Source organism: Rousettus aegyptiacus, unplaced genomic scaffold (assembly GCF_014176215.1).
Source record: "Rousettus aegyptiacus isolate mRouAeg1 unplaced genomic scaffold, mRouAeg1.p scaffold_m13_p_20, whole genome shotgun sequence".
In the NCBI taxonomy this organism is placed as follows: Eukaryota; Metazoa; Chordata; class Mammalia; order Chiroptera; family Pteropodidae; genus Rousettus; species Rousettus aegyptiacus.
In genome coordinates this window covers 1,538,383-1,546,069 of record NW_023416296.1, presented here as the reverse complement: position 1 = coordinate 1,546,069, position 7,687 = coordinate 1,538,383, and positions in this window count along the sequence as shown.

The following is a 7,687-nucleotide window of genomic DNA, read 5'->3' as shown; positions in this document are numbered from 1 at the left end:
AGGCGGGGTCCAGTAGCCAAGCACCCCGGTCTGTGTGAGGTCACCAGGGCGCAGTGTGGGGACAGCGAGGGCCCGAGAGGGTTTCGGCCATTTTCCTAGGAAGCATCTAGGAATCAATTTCTTTATGTTTGTCCCATTTGGGGATCACGGGGCTTCTTTAGCTGGCGCGTAGCTGTCTTTCAGGAGAGGTTCAGCTACTCTCTGCAAACGCCGTTTCAACCGTAGACTCAGCTCGGGCGCCCCCAGGGCCCCGGGCCTGCGCACTCGCGCGCATGGCGTCACCGCCCCGGGCCACGCGGCCGGCAGTGGGGTTTTGGGGTTACGTGGTGGCACATTGCTGAGAGTCTAGGTGAGCTGCACGTGTGTCTGTGTGCGCCAAGGAAGCGCCCACCAGCTCTGTGTGAGAACTATGCGGAAAAACACATCTCGAACGAGCAGCTGGGTGGCAGGCGCGACGGGAGCGGGGACACAGGACGAGCGGGCTGGACGGCTCGTTAACAGGACGTTGCCGACCAAAGGGCACAGGGAGAACCGGACGCTGCGGATCGCGGAAGGCGCGTCCACGACACGTGGACACCGCGGCGGTCCCGCGTCCGCGCCGTCGGCGCTGCGGGCGGGGGCCACGGGCGGCAGGTGCAGCCGGGTCCGCGCCCCGCGTCTGCCACGCGCGCCTCTTCCCCTCGCGCGGGACTGGGGGGCGCTCGCCCTGGTAGAGTCTCTGACGGGTGCTGAGACGCCGCATCGTTCAGGAAATATGTCTGTGGACGTCCGAGGCTGGCGCCCGTGACGGCATCCCTGCTGCAGCGCAGACGGCGAGCGGGAGGGGGCCGCCGGGCCCCGGAGGGACCCCGAACCCCGCTTCGCCCCACCCTGCCTGCCCGCCCGAGCCGGTGGCGTTCCGTGACACTCGGCTGCAGGGGAGCTCCCATGACCTGAGGCCGGGATTTGCTGAAGGAAAAATGACATATCCGCGTATCGGCGTAAAACGCCGTCACCAAACGTGGCAGTCCGGAGTCATTCTGATGGACGTGGGCGGATGTGCATCAGGTTAACGAAAATGGTGGGCGATAAAATAGCAGGGGTGACCTGATTCTTTTTAAAAAAGGCAAAAATTCTAGATGTCCATCAAAATGTTACCAATGGGTCATAGAATTACTTGCGATTTTTACTTATAAACTTGGAAATTTTTAAAAAATTCATGGATCTTATTTTTTAGAGCAGTTTTAAGTTTATAGACGAGTTGAGCTCCTGGTGTAGAGATCCCACGTACCTCCCCCCCCCCCATACACAAAGTGTCTCATTAATGTCGGGAGTTAGTGCAGCAATTTGTTACAGTCGATGAACCAGAATTGTCACATTGTTAACTAAAGTCCACAGGTTCTATTAAGGCTCATGCTCTGTGGTGTACATTCTGCGGTTTTGACAAACCTATGTATAAGTGAATGACACGTGTGGCCCATCACAGGGTCACCCAGAAGACTTTCACTGCCCTAAAACCCCTGTGCGCTGCATACTCATCCCTCTTTCCGGTGCTTACTGGTTCTGGAGGCTTCCACCCCAGGTAAGCTGACCTTGTCCATGACTCTGTATTAACATCTCTCCAGATTGGGACTGCAGTCTGCCAAATGACCTCAGTTCTCGGACATATCTAAGAAAAGTCATCAGTTTTCAGTTCGATCATCTTTCTTCTTGTTGTGAAGACAGGGAGCATGTCTTGTGTTATTTTGCACCAGGGATGGGGGAGGGGGGTGGGAGGGGTGGAAGAGGGGAGCAGGGAGGGGGGGCTCCCCTGTGTATCCAGGTCTGGATTTTCCCTTGAGGAATTCAGCTTTCCTTTTTCTTTGTTGCGCTTAGCTTTGAACGTCCTTGTTTGTTTCTAATGTTTAAAACAGCTTTATTGGAATGTATTTCACATACCGTAGAGTTTACTTGTTTAAAATAGATGATTCAAAGGTTTTTAGTGCATTCATAGAATTGTGCACCCATAACGATGCCTTTAAAACACTTTGGGGGGACAATCCCCCCCCAATCATGTCGAATGAGCCATCGCTCCCCATTCCCTCCCTATCCCCCAGCCGTGGACAAGCACTCATATGCTTCTGTCCCTATGGATTTGCCTATGCTGGACATTTCATATAAAAGAATTCCTACACTATATGCCCTTTAGTGACTGGCATCTGTGTTCACTGGGGAAGAAAAACCATTTACCTCCTGCCTGCTCGCAGCCTGCCCTGAAGCCCAGGTCTTCCTTGGCCAAGTACCTTCGCAGCCTGATCCTCGCCAAGGGCAAGGACCACCCACACTCCATCGGGCCTCTGCAGCCAAGCTCCTGGCTCACCCTGGACAGTGACCAGCTGGGCCTGGGGGTCCTGGTCACTGCATGTCTGGGGGTCCTGGTCACTGCATGTCTGGGGGTCCTGGTCACTGCATGTCTGGGGGTCCTGGTTACTGCATGTCTCGGGGTCCTGGTCACTGCTTGTCTCGGGGTCCTGATCACTGCATGTCTGGGGGTCTTGGTCACTGCATGTCGGCCATGAGGCCCCCCAGTGCTTTGCACTTGTGTTTGATCACATTGACTCCGTCCATGAGGACAGCGTCCCCAGGATGCCGTCCCTGCCTCCTGCCCCGCAGCTGTCCTGTGTCCAGCACCCCACAGAGCTGGACAGGAGGAGGCAGGACACTTTGGAGGAAGGAAGCAAACAGGCCGGTGGAGGGCCAGACTGGAAGTGTTCGAGAAAGGAGGGACATCACTGGGAAGAGGGCGGGGAAGAAATGAAGGGAAGGCAGGCTCCGCGTGCAGGCTCTGATGCACGAGCCCCAGGGACAGCATCCCGAGTCTCCTTCCATCCACAGCCCAGGGAGCACAAAAGGCAAGCACCAGTTACTTCCCTGAGGGACTCTGCAGCTGAGGAGGCCCCTGCGGGGACTGGCTGGGGCACCAAGCCACCTCCGCCTGTCCAGGCCCCTCCCCAGGCAGGAAGACCCTGCCTCTGCACCCCGCTCCAGACCCAGGCTGCAGGCCCAGCCTCCTGTGACTGCTGGCTCTGTGCCCCACCAGCATCAGAAGGAACCGGCACCCCCAGCCACACCTCTAGATTTCTGGTAAAGGAACGTTCTGTTTTACCACCCTTGGCTAGTTTGTGTTCGTTTGGCTTCCATCTGAAATGTAAGCTCTCGGAGTGTAGGGAATCTGCTTTCATTATATTTGAAAGTGCATCGAGCTTGCTTAGTTTTCTTTTATTTCAGTAAAATATACAAAACATAAGGTTACCATTTTAACCATTTTTCAGTACAGGTCGGTGGTTTTAAATGCGTTCATAATGTGAAAGAATCGCCACTGTTCACCGCCTTTTCGTCTTGTAAAACCGACTCTCTGGACTCGCCGGGCAGTAAGTCCCTACTTCCACCGCCTCTGAGCGCCTGGCGCCCGCCATTCTCCTTCCTGTTCCCACGGTTGGGCGGCATCTCAGAACCTCGTATAAGTGGAGCCGTACAGTATTTGCCTTGGTGCGAGCGGCTTGTTTGCTCAGCACCATGTCTTCAAGGTTCGTCCACGGCGTAATGTTTCGGGATCGTCCTGCTCCCTGAGGCCGAGCCACACCCCAGCCGCACGCACCGCCTCTCGCCTGCCCACCCACTCACGTCTCGGCGAGTCTTTTCGCCGTTCCCACCCTCTGGCCATTACGGAAGATTCCGTCATGGAACACGGCTTCATTAAAAGTTTTTCGTTCTTTTCGGCGTATTCCCAGAAGTAGAATCGCTGGAACGTATGGGCATTCTGCTTGAGAAATTGCCTTTTTTTAACTGACATATCCATCCACTCACCCATCCATCCCTTCCCCATTTATCCTTCTGTCCACTCACCCATCCGACCCTCCATCCATCCATCCATCCATCCATCCATCCATCCATCCATCCATCCATCCATCCATCCAGCATTTACTGACTGCCACCACCAGGCAGTGTAGATGCCGAGGTGCCGACAGCGCTGGTCCCCCACTAGCGGGGTTAGTCTGGTGGGGAATGCAGGTTTCGGTAGCCGTCCACATTTACTGTGTGCGCCCCAAGTACCGTCTCCTGTGATTCCCACGGGAACGTGGTGGGAGGGACAGGTTATTACCCCCGTTTTCCAGATGAGGCGCTGGTGAGCTGAGGGCGCACCTTGGGCATGCGCAGTCCTGAATAAGGCCTGCAGGTACCGAGAATGGTGCGTGAGCCCCTGACCTCTGATGCTGCATGATCACGTCCGGGTCGGCCGTGGGCTGAGAAGGACTGGTCTGCGTGGTGTGATTTCGGAAGCAAACGGAATACTGTCTACTTCTAAAAATCCAGCTTCAATGATTAGATTAATCCCTTTTGTTTACATATGTAACTTCCATAAAACCTAAGAGAGGTTACACAAGTTCGTATCTAAAAATATCTTGGTTTTTTTTCACTTTCCAGTTTTCAAGGATTCTTTAAAAATATAGAAACGTAGTTTTGATGAGACTGTGCTAAAATTATCGTCAGGTGCTGACCAGAGTATCGATTACACACTTTCCTGGAGTATAATTTGGAATATATGTTAAAATCTAAACATGCAAACTACTCTTTTACCAGTCTCTCCACTTCATTATTTATATTAAGAAAGTAATAAAAATGCACACAAAGATTTATTGACAAGTCCAATGAAATATTTTTAACAGTGAAAGCTGGAAACAACCTAATTATCCATTAATAGGGGATTGATTAGAGAAATTCTTGTAACTCCATGCGATAGAAATAATGCAGCTATGGAAGATGGCTGAGCAATATCGGAGGTCATGTGGAAGGTATAAAAATATAATATGTATAATCAATGTATTACAATTCCAATTTTAAAAAAAATCTGACATCAATGCGTTTCTTGAGCGCTTACCATGTATTGCGTAAAACCAGACAGACATGCATGAAAAAAAAGGAATGTTACACATCTCCAAGACCGCGGGACGATGAGGGGTTCCTGTGTTCTGGGCAAGAATCTCTGGGGCGTACAATGTGCATAAGAAAAGGCCGCAGCTGCAGCAAAGTCAATGTCAAACCATCTGGGTCGGCAGGTGGGGCTCCCAGTCGGATGTGAGGACGACCCAAGTGCTCCTGTGGACAAGAAGTCACACTAAAGGAGAGATTTCCTCACTTTGCTCCTTTTCCTTCTCAGTAATAGTTGTCCCACAAGGCCCCTTGAGGGTCCAAAATTCTGAGCTCTGGGCCCAGATTTTGAATCTTTTCTTAACTGAAGTACCACTAAGGAGAGAGAGAAAAACAATCCCACTAAAGGCTGGTTAAGAATAGCGGGTGAGGTTCAAGGTTATTTCTTTGTGTAGTGACAGCTCCTCATGGGTTTCAGCTGAAACTTAGATGGCCTGGAGCTGTTTTTGGTGGACCCCGTGAGAGCAGACCTAAGAGAGAGCCTGAGAGGCTGTCAGGGGCCGGCTCACCGACTCGGAGTCTGTGAGGTGAGCCTCCAACCAGACAAGCAAATTTTGGGGATGAAGAAGTCAGACCGCAGCCAAACAACTCAGGAGAGAATCTAGGGGATTTGCTCGCGTTTCTGAAGACACTGGTCCAAAATAATTGCCGGTTCCCAAGAGAAAAGCAAAAAGAAAATTCTCTAATCAAACTCTAAAAACAAAACAAACGAAACACTGTGATCCAGGCTTCAGTTTCAGTTATTGCCGGTTAAGAAAGACGGGAAGCGTCTTTTGGGAAGCGTCCAAAAGACTGTTCTCGAGAAGACAGAGCCGCTTTTTAAATATGGGAGGGTTTTTAACTAGATCCTTCATTAAAAATGGCGGCTCGGAGTCAGGGCATCAGCCGTGAGAGAGAGCGGGGTTTTCACCACCAGGGCGCGCGTGTGCGTGCGCTCGTGTGCACGTGTGCGCGTGTGTGCGTGTCCCAGACACACAGGGAGCAGGGAGCTCTACTAGCCCTCCCGGCTCTCAGTCTCCACGTGTGTCAGCCTGCCGCGTCCCCTCAACACCGCTTCCACTCTGATGGACGAACTATTACTATTTCTCCATTTGAGGAGAATGGGGGCCTCTGAGTCCAAGAGTTGACCTAACTTGTCACTCCAAGTTGACAGGCCATTGGAGGAGCTGGACTTCAACCTGGGCGGTGTGGCTCCAGGAGCCAGTGTATTAACTGCGTTTTCTTGTCTTGAAGCTCTGGCCTCTGGGGATTTGGGGACTGTGAGTGACGCCTCTCCCAGGGTCAGCCAGGTCTTAGAGACTGCAAGTCTGCCTTTCACTTGCAGACTGACCAATCAGAGCCCACACTGCAAGCTACGCCTCTCCGGTCTGCACACTCTGGGAGGCACCAACCCCCTTCCCTACTCACCCAGAACCAGGGACTGGACAAGAAGACACAGCCCCAATGGGCCAGCCGGTGGATACCCAGCCTGCTTACCTGCCTGGCCTGGCCTTCTAGTGGAAACCCCATAAAGGCCCTCTCCTGGCCCCACCCACGGGCCTCTCCAGACACCCTCTCTTCCAGGGAGCCTTCCGGATGCCGTCCCTGCAGGGCATTTGCCGGGAACTAGGGATAGGGCCCCCTGCCAGGGAAGGCTGCTGGGCAGCCTGGGGGCACTGGAAATGAGTGGGAGGGGTTCTCGGGCAGCACCTCACCCCAATGCCGTCAGACTGATAGTTTCTGAAAGGTCTTCGCTACCTGATTCATCAAGGAAAGAGGTTTGTTCTTGGGCTGCTGATTATTGGCAATTGACAGTGCTCACAAAGATACAAAATGGAGTCAGTTATGGGACAGAGCTTCTCACACTTGGGTAATTACAGAAGTGTTTGGGAGCTGAGGGCTGGAAAGGCCCAGGGAGGGGGGCGGGCCCTGGCTACTTTACCAGGTTCCTCAGATGACTCTCATGTGACCAGCTCGGGAACCTCAGGCACTGAGAACAGGAACCGAGATCCAAGAGCCCAAGGAAAAGTAAATTCACCCCAATGCCATCCTCACGGCTACCTGGGCCCCCCCTCAAGGAGGAGGGTTCCAGGGGCCCCGAGGCCTGGACGCCTGCCAGCCCCTCGCCTGTTCTTAGTACTTGCCAAAACTGTGATGGGGTGGGGACTGAGGGTGGGGAGGGTGCTCCCCAGGTTTGCCCAGGGAGAGGGACCTAGGTGATAGAGCAGCCAGCAGGGGGTGTGACCGGCTGCAGAGGGTGGTCTCATCAGCCCTCCCAAGAGGCAGGGGCAGTTGACCTCACAGGGGAGGAACAAGAAAAAGTAAGTGCAGAGGCAGGCGCTGCTGGCCGCCACCAACCCCGGGGGCTCCGACGCTGTCACTAGCTGTAACCTTAACCCCTACTGCGTAGGGTGGTTATGAGGACTTTAAAAAAACAGGAAACAAAGAAGAAACAACAGCTCGAACAGAGTCGCTTGTGCTAAACCACGCCACCAACACAGAAACTCGGTCCCTAACCGAACTGCAGTTCCGGCCTCTTCCGGGGGTGGAATTCATTACGGAGCAGTCTGGAAATTACCGACGCTTCAGAGTAAAGTACCCTGCCTGATAAGGCCGCCTGCCGCCCCCCTAGGGGAAGCCAGGGGTCCGGGCCCCACTCCTTTGTGCGCGGCCCCGCCCCGCCCTGCCCTGCCCCTCTGCTTGCTGCCCGACTCCTGCAGCTTAATAAAGCCACTTAGATCTTCAGATTTACTTGAACTTT